The following is a 10,065-nucleotide window of genomic DNA, read 5'->3' on the forward strand; positions in this document are numbered from 1 at the left end:
ATGGAAAATTTGTTCTGGTTACAAAAGAAAATTCCTCCAATGAGATTAATTTATAACTGTCGCTCAGCAGTACTAATTTCATCTTTTTGTCTCTCCAAATTAGCTGTAATAGACATGTTTCTTGAGGATCGAACCAAATTGCTTAAATCACAAGTAAATCTAAATCTCTCACTGTTGGAAAATTATCTGGAAGCTTTAGATTTTTTTCAGCTTGCTGTATATAATGGCACAAAACATGCCTGAAATTTCACCTAAATTATCAGTAAACTTAATTGCTTTACTGTGATATGTATAATTGTAAGTTTGAAACAAATGCTGCCAATGAACACTGAGCTTTAAGAGCAACAAAACAACAACACATGCCTTTGTGTTCATCCATGATTTTTTACTCTTCCAAAAGAAGTTGAAAAGCCTTCATTAAAATTGAGTAAAAGAACAGAAAATGCTTAAAATAAGAAAAGGCTTCAATAGATGAAAAACAAAATAAAAGGATACCCTAGAAAAAGTATTAGTGGCATAATTATGAATTTCAATGTGGTATCTAATTTATATGCTCCTATATGCATTCCTGATGTCAAAACAGAAAAAATAAGCTTACAAATATTCATACAACTGCCTTCCAGTAGGGAAAATGCAATTACACATGTTTCTGCGACCTCTGGCTATAAGGAATAGCAGCAGTGATTTGATTTTAAATTCTACCAACCTTGCCCAAGAAGCATTAAGATCTCCCTTTTTACAGTGATGTGTGCCCACACGTGTCGGCTGAAATTCAGCCCAAAGAAAACTTCAGAATGTTATTGTGAGAAAGAAGCAGAGGTTCTGACTACTGGAAACAGGAGATACAATATCTTAAAACAAAATCTCATAAGGAAAGAGGAATTATAAATGAGTTGGAAGTCTAATGTCCTTGGGTAAAATGCAACGTGCTTCGTAACTGCAACAGAAATGTCCGTGCTGCACTCTACCTGCTCTGATAAATCACAGACCCAGCTTATGCCTTTCTAATAGCTGGACAAAGCATTAAACCAGGAAGGGCCTGGGAGAATTTTGAAAGTATTATTTTCTTTTATTTTTTGAAGTAGTAAATTTTTAATAATTTAGTTGCCCACAGAGGAAGCAAAGATTCAGTTTGGGGTTTGGGGAGGGGGTGTTTATGGCCAAAGAAATATTCTTGGTCTGCCATAAAGAACATGTATTACTATTTCAGGCATATTGCAAGACAGTCCTTTCTCTTGGGCATTAAAGGAGGCGAAAATTTTCTTAAGGGAAGAGGCTGAGGCTAGGACAAAGTCTTGTAGTGAAATGTCTAGGCTGATTGCTTACCAAGACATGGTGTTGGTGTGTAAATACATATAGATATATACTTGCCTATTAATATGGACTAAAGGTAAGAAGTTTCAGGAGCAGACCTACAGGACAAATTAAGTGACATTGTAATGTAAGAATACTGCTTCTCCATAGGTCAGCTGAGACACCACAGGGGGTCCTGTGGCTGATAAAAGACATGGAGGGGATGGTAGCTCGGGTCTAAATTACTGTGGAGCTATGCCACTCGTTTTAGTTGTAACACGAAACTCTGGCATATTTTAGAGAGACATGTCTTTCTACAAATATCTCATTAGGACAGGGCTTTTTGTCCTTCCTGTTCCAGAATGTCAAGCAGAGGAATTAATTAGCAGAAAGCCTCTAAGTCAGATGACTGTTTCTCCAGGAGAAACTCTGAGAAAAGTTAGCTCCCTATTGTCAGTGTATCATGGAGTCTTTGTTGTGTGCGCTTCAGATGGAGGCTTTAACTCTTATGAAGTGTGAGGGTTTATGCTAATTAATTTGAAGAAAAGGTCAAGTCCATGCTAATAACCAAATTGAACTGATGCCTCCACGTAAAGGTCTCTGAAAAGGAAGATGATTATACACAGTTTTAATGTAGGGACTATCAGCTTCATTATGGCTTTGCCTATCCTCGGCAGTGTTTCTGCGAGAGCTACGTTTTGCAGAGCTGCAAGAGTCTGGGAAGAGTTTTGCAAATTGAAATACAGAATAACTGAGGCACACCTCTGCTGGGAAATAATATTGGAAGATTGTTTTATATAGTCATGTCATCGCCACAATGTTTATTCCATTATATTCATAAAAATCCCTGTCTTTAAAACATGTAATGCACTGTGTTGTCTGCAGGTATTCTCCTGGGCCACCACGTTTGGGAACCTGCAGCATTCTAAACCGTCTAAATTTTAACTTTTTGTCGTGGAAAACTGGGGGGGAAAGGAGGGAGGACAACTACTGTTGTATGAAAAAGCAATTTCCTTTGCCAGTAATCTTTTGAACTCCCATTCCTATTATTTGTGATGTTTGTGTTTGAATAAGGTCTTTATCTTTCTCAGTACAGCTCTTACATAGATGGAATTATTTATTTTCCTATAAAAATGCCTATTTCCACAAACACTATCTATAATTCAACCTGATTTCCTTCGCTGGGTTAGTTTTGTTAGAAACCCAGGGAACCAGATACTCCTTCAAGTGTAGAAAGGCAGAAGAAAATATTTTGAAAAAATAGCCGGTCCCTTTGACAGAGTAGTAAAATGTTTGCCAACTTTCAACTATGAGTAAATGGACCCCAGAGAGACCTGTCAGGAAGGAATCCCACACAGTAGGTCCATACGTTTCTACTGCCTTGGACCAAACTCAAATAACCATACCTAGTGTCAAGGCCTTGCAGATAAATGGGGACTTTCACGGACAGAACGATTCCCAGACTTCAGAGAGGCAAGCGGGACTAGGATAATCAGGCTCTGCTCATTTCTTGGGGTCATTCAGTGTAGTTGCCCCTCCTTCTGTGCCTGGCTTTAGAGTCACTGCACTATGGGTGGTCTTTCGCCCCTCCATGCCTCCCACCTTTCTTCTGCCCAACAGCTTACTGGAGGCATCAAACAAGCGATCTCAATGGCCAGAAACCCACTGGTGTGAGGGCTATGCCGGGCACTGTTCTGGGACAATTGCTTCTGACTAGGCACATCTCCACTTTGCCTTCAATGGTGCCCTAAAATACATCTGGTCCTTTCTTGGACCAGTAGGTTATGAGGAAGAAACTGTCAGAATATCTGCCCCACCCTTAACCTCCATGCCCTAGAAAAACAGAGGATAGGAAGACAAAGGGCTTTATTGCTTATTCTCTTTTAAGAGAGTACGAAAATCCTGGGGATAGTAGTCAACTGTGTACAGGGAACGGGGAGAATAAAGCTGGGAGAACTTGATTTTTCGATGATAATCTTAATGCAGTTGTGAGGATGGAGAGGAGAGAATATAGGAAAAGGTGGGGGGGAGAAAAAAAATGAGACTAAGAGGAATGAAAAAGGGACCATATATAAGAAAGAGATTTAAAAAAAAAAAAAGAACTGATATAAGGAAAAAGGAAGTACACACACACATAAAAAATAAATTAATCTCACTAAAAAAAATTCAAAAACACATTGAGAAGGTGGAATAAAGGATCTACTTCAAATATACTATGGAAATAAAGCAAAGCTGAACAGGGCAGGAAAGACACTTCAATATAACAGAGTACATACCATAAAAATAAAAATGTTGAAGTGTTCTGCATCTGCCGTGCCACATGGGTGATGGATTAAGAACCCCATGCACTTTCGGATATTTTACTGCTGGTATTTGACTCATCCACTGTGCAAATTTTACTTGGAAGATACCACTGTATTGAACATTTATAGAGAAAACCCAACCCTTCCCTGCAGATGGCAAGTCAGATGGTACACCAAAACCTATCTGAAGTCCGTCTGCTCCCTCCAAAGTGAGAGGATGTTGTGTTCTAGTGACTCTGAGCTAAATTCAGTTTGGGGATATCTGGCAGTCTCCCAGGTGTTTGCCGTCACTTATGTAGTAACTGCTGGCAAGCCTCTGGCCTCAGAAAATACACTTAAACAAAACAAGCATATTTTAAGGACTTTTGAGTTTTTGGATTGTATTTCCCAAACTTAGCATCTGATTCTTATTCAAATTAAGAGCATACTATTTTCTGAAGACATGAAATTAAAATGCTAGAGCACTGTAAAACAGTATAAATAAAAGTCAAAAAACAAGTCCTTTAAATGTAAAATCAAAAGTTAATAAGGATACAGATCAGTTGCACAGTATTTAGTTTCCTACAAATAATGGCAGCAGACTTGTTAGTATGACGGTAGCTGATCAGTAACCTTTTTGATTCTGTAACTGAGCTCCAATTCCTGGTTTGATAATTGTGTATTAGATGTTCCTGAAACAATTATATGTGCTTTCACACCAAACAAAAACAATAGCCTCTCTTGTTGTGTACTGTCACCAAATGACAATAACAGCATGATCTAGACTATTTGTCAGAGTTTACAAAATAAAACTGAGATGCTTGACTGAGCTTAATTTTAACTTCTGGCACTTACAATAAGCCTGGGATTAATCCTATACTTTTAGTCATAAGTATCTACTTTACACTTCAGTTGAAAAAAGTAATACTATAATTTACCAATAACTTACTGCTTATTTCCTATTAAGTTTTGATACTGTGAATGTAACCTAGGGCTGTAGCTGTTTCATTCCTCCTCTTTGTTCAGGTCTGCAAATACCCACTGATGGACGTGAACAGAAATATTAGAAACAAGGGTGCAGGATAGTGTTCCCACTAATAAGAGCAAACATTTTGGAAAAAACTTAGAACAAGAGCTGAAAGTAAGTAGAAGAAATAGTTAAGCTGCAACCAAGTCCTAAATTCAGAGGAAAATACTCCCGTTATTCCTCTATAAGAGAGTTCTTTGTTTTGAAGCCAATAAATTCCGGACGAGTAATGGTTTATGGCTCAGAGAAAAAACTGATAATCTTCAACTGCACTGAATCTAGATAATGAGCATGAGGTTGAGGACCGGGATACCAGTACTCTGCAACCCTCTTCCTGAGTGACCGAGAGACACTGATTCACCGGCCTAAAGCTGTCAAGAAGAAAGTGATGGATCTAGACTTACATCCAGTACCTCTTTAACATCCAAAGTGGAGTAAGAAAGTTGTATTTCTTGAGGAATTTCCTGTCTTTGTGAGACACTATTGCCCAGTGAGGAAGCTCGACTCTGTGCAATGGCAGATGAAGAAGGAGGTAGAAACCAGGGAAAGATTAATCCCCGACTTTGAAAAGACAGTGGCATGTGAACAAAAGATCAGGCAGTTCTTCTTTCAGTGTTTCCCATCTAGAAAGGAAAGAGAGTAATTATTGTAAATCTGTTGTTAACATCAAGCACAAGCCACTAGCGGATTCAAGCGCTTAAGTCCTGCCTAATTGTGCATGAGCTCCTTAGTCCCAAAATAGATGGGGTAAGAGTGTTTACTAGGCTGGTCTCTGAAGTCCATTCCCACACTAGATTTTTCTTGATCCTAAAAGGTCTGTTCCCTGGGCTAGCCTAGTAGTACATCACTCTTGACACCAGGACTAGATCCAAGAAGGATGGCATGTTTTTAGGACTGAGTTGCCAAATTTGCACACCTGGCAACTGTCTGTTGCTCATGCATCCTCGAACCACCATTTTGTGATACTAGAATTTCCTGAGCACCAGAAAGTCCTGCTGTCAGACATGCACAAAAGCAGCCCAGTCTGAGGACAGCCAAAATTGCCCAGGTCCAGAGTGTGGCCAACACTTGCTTTTGTTGCCTTGATTTAGCAGGCAGTTTCAGGGGATGCCTGCAGACCTGGGATCCCCACAAAATGCAGGTCCTTCAAATACTCTTTTTTCTGCTTCCCAAGTGAGTGCTCTAATCACTAGTTACTCTGTCTTTTCTAAGTTACTTTGCTCATGCCTGGAAGGAATGTCTGCAGGCACCAATAATTAGGAGAGGGACTTGACTGCAGGAAATGCTGTCTGATGCTTTACCTGAGAGATCAAATTTAAGGTACATACTCAGAGTTTGCACTTTCTATCAGGTAGTATGTTCATTATGCCTGCTTGCAACATCTAAAAATACAGTAAGGCAATGCCTAACTTGTGACTGTGCAGATTGTTTTTCCTCTTCTGGCTGCATGTCCCTTATACTGCTCAATACATAAAGCTGTTCCTCTGGGCTGTTAATGATATGGGAAAATGTGAAACCATGAAGATAATGCATTAAGACCCTAATTGCTGAGTGAATAAGAAGGGTAAAGATTTGATGGACATACTAGAGGAAGGCTGAAATCTAACTAGTCCCTCTTGACTTGTCCCCCCTGACAGCAACACATTCTTTTATAACCAGATCACATCTTAGGAGTTATATTCAAAGTTGTGTTATTATGCTCTCCGGGGAGGAGCCCAATGGTAGTTCCTCTACAGCAGCTCATAGCAAGAGATGGCACCTCATGCTACTAACTATTAACCATCCTCCACTGTTTGGTGCTCAACACAGGACCGAGTATCAGACGAAATCACTGTTGACCCATCTTACTTTAAGCCTGCCATGAAGATATAAGAAACAGGTCTTGAAGTTCAAACACACAATCCTCCACAAAAATCCCATTCTGTCATGCTTCCTCTAGTGAACAGCAACACGTTTTAATGAAAATGGAAATTTACTGCTTTTAGATGATAATTTTTAAATTCTGAAAAGACATCTAAAGTTTATTTTGGGTAGGGGGATTCATTTTTGATTCTTCTGTTCTTAGCCAATGCAAGCTTTAAGGTAAGAAAAGCAACTTTATCTGGGAATTTTTGGCTTTCTTCAAATTAAATAATGACCACTAGGTTTATCATTCTATGTCTTAGTTTCCAGACAAGGATAAATGTTATTAGATTTATAAAGCCTGTATAGGCAAGGGATTTGGATACTCAGCAGCTCTGCTCACCGGGACAGAGCGCTCACTTGTCAGGAGCTGGGCATTCGTGTAACAGACAGAAATCAGGCTCCTGGCAAACACTCGTCCTGTTATTCACCTCCTGCCCGTGGGATTCACATCTTGAAACTAGAGAGTCATGCAAAAGGATGCGTTCAGACTGATAAGGGTTGAGCCAGAAAAAAAAAGAAAATGTTTGTTTCCTGTGTTATTTAAAAGAGTGACTGAACTACCAGCACATTTCACACCAACTTTGTCCATATTAGGCTTTCACGCTATGTTTTCTTTTAAACAATATCAAGTACATCATAGTACCCCTGAGGTTTCACTGGACTTTTAACAAAATTCATGTCTGTGCACCACTGTGAAAGAAGAAAAGACTGAATACACATAGGTTTGTAAACACTCAGCTGTCACCTTGAGATACTTCTTCTCAATTACATACCTATTTTCGACAAAGTGAAACAGAGTTGGAGATTATGGAAGACCACTTTTTTCACAGTCTGAACTTCAGAGGGGGTCATTATCTGCCCATCCTACCATGACTCAGTCACAGACATCTGTTTAAGAACCTGAAGACACAGCAGTTCATGAAATCCAGGCTGTGTTTGTTCATTGAAGTGACCACACCAGAATCAGCCTGGGCATTTAGAAGAAGGAAGATGTTAGGGGTTTGTCCCCTCAGATCCTGTATGACCCCAAACACCTTCATTTCAAGAAAGAGGCAGTTATGGCCCATATGGATGTAGTCAATTTTAATGTTTGCATCAGTGTTCAAAATTGAGTTGTAATATAACATTCACCAGAGGAAACAGTTTCATGTGGCGACGTGCATACAGGGTCACAAACAAATCACTCAGAATACTTTTATCCACTGCTGATGCAAATAGTTATTAATTAGCAAGCTCAGAAGAACAGAAGATGACATCTGGTCAGGAAAAATGTTTTTTCTGCTTCAGAGGAAACCCTAGATTATCTCCAGGTAAAGAAGAAATAAAATTAGCTCCTGGAAGAAAGATGAAATCTGTCCAGAGCTGACAAAATACCTTCAAGAGGGATATTAGCTAACAAGCTCAACTAGTATGGAGTCGTCACTAATGAATGCAATTTGAAACACAAAGCAAGTGCCAAAGAAAGAGCTTCTGACAGCCATCTCATCAGAGACAGCCTACAACAGGTCAGCTGCATAAGGAAGACAAAGAGATACACCTTTCTAATTTAGTCTTACTATAAGTAGATTAAGGCAGGTTTTTCTTCCATTTCTTCATCTGTGTCTTTTCAAAACATTCATGGCTTGTGTATTTTGAGTGGTGTAAAATGTAAAAACAAATGTTGAATTTGGCTTGAGCAAGGAGTCATTTTGAAGTAGCTAGGTAATGAGAGACATGTTGCCACTAGGAATATTGCTGGTGGTGCAAATCTATAAAGCTGGTTCCAGGATTTCCTACCAAGTGTCCCAACTTCCCATCATCTATTCTTTATGGTACCCAACGGGTGGCAGAGGAACATCTGTGAAAGCTGGCTAAGTCAAATGGAGAGCTAATATGGTGGGAGAGGGAGAACTATTTTCCATTCCCTGGGATGGATCAAGATATGAAGGAAGTAGCATACTTGAACCCCAGAACCAATAACCTGTATCAAAACACTAAACAAGGCCAAGGCAGAGACACAAGCACTGGCACCCAATGATCCAAACTGTTGACACTATTTCTGGCACAGCCAAAGTCTAGGCACTGTCCAGGGAGAGCCTGAGGCCAGAACGGTGCCTGACATGTTTAGGGGTATCCATGTAGCCTGATCCAGCAGGTTGGAACTCTTGCTGCAAGTCAGCTCGATCAGCCTTTCATTATACAGATGAGTTGTTTCAGTCTCTTTGAGAATTTGGAAATAGCTACTCTGAGTAGAAACAAATGAGCAATGTCCTGAAATGCAAGAATCGTCTTCTAACCTTCACAGACTATTCTATGATTCTATTCTTCTGCCAGGTTTAACTAACAGATTCCTGAGAACACACTCTGACCATGTACATCTAGTAAAATTATTTTAAAATTACTTACAGCATCACAATTTTAGCAAGCAGCTAGGACTCATTTTGGGTTTTCTCTCAGTGGGATTATAAAAACTGTTTTTTTAAAATATCACTATCTAAGCTTGAATTGCTTTCACAAATCCCAAACCTGAATTACTCTAGACAACCAGCAATCATCTGCCTGGGCTCTTTTGAAAATACAGTCCACATGGGCCCCATTATCTCTGTACATTGGAGAGAGCAAAGCTTCCCTTGAGCTTTCACAACATACAGTTTTGTTTCCGACAAACCAGAACTGTTTGCCCTTTTATGTGTACTTGTTTAAGTATGTTTTCTGTGATGCCACTGTACAGCTTCCAAATTAGTAGCATCAGCTGACCTGCTGAGCTAGTATGGATTTGGATCCACACAACTGTTCTTTGGATCAAACAAAATCTCATGGTTAAGGTTGGTTGTCTCTATTTAAGAAAAATGTGTTATTTGGGGTTGATTACTGTAGTTTAGTTCTATGGATAATGGAAGATGAGGTTATTATGGATGATCACAGCTCTTTCATAGCCTCTACAGCACAAATACTTTTTTTCCCTTTTGTTGAAATAGTGTTTTGCTGACTCCAAAGACAGGCTTATTTTAAATTTGCTGGTATCTGTAACGACCGTAATCTGTATTTGATGCACATGGATGGTGTTCACAATTGTTTTAAAGCAGTGGTGCAGAAGCATTCTCTATTACTTGCTGTCAAGAAAATCTATATTACTGCTTTCCTGTAACACTCTCATTCTCATCCGTCATCTCTAAGTAGTCAAAATGGGCACTGGCTGCAGCCTACAGAGAGTTAATGTAAAAGTATGCTGAAGCTTCTGCAACTTTCAGAAATCTTCTTGCTCTCCCTATTATAATATCACCTCCCTTTTTAAAAGCTCTGATGTCAGCTTTTAGTTCAGCAGATAAGAATTCAACTGCTGATTTCTTCAAGAGAGGTGAACATTAATTTTGACTTTCTAAGGAGTAGCTCTTTGGCTAGTTTAAAAAATGCTGTGCAAGTAGCAGAGAATCTTTGTTTATGGTCTCAAAAATCTATCAGGCACTTTGTTGTGTGATTACCAGGAAAATTCTCTGGCTGCTCCTAGTATTGCCTAAATAAGGACAATGCTAAGGAGAAAACAGAGCTGAAAATGATAGGAAGCCAGGAAGGGGGTCA

The sequence above is a fragment of the Charadrius vociferus genome, unplaced genomic scaffold (genome assembly GCF_000708025.1).
Source record: "Charadrius vociferus isolate BGI_N301 unplaced genomic scaffold, ASM70802v2 scaffold185, whole genome shotgun sequence".
Taxonomy (NCBI): domain Eukaryota; kingdom Metazoa; phylum Chordata; class Aves; order Charadriiformes; family Charadriidae; genus Charadrius; species Charadrius vociferus.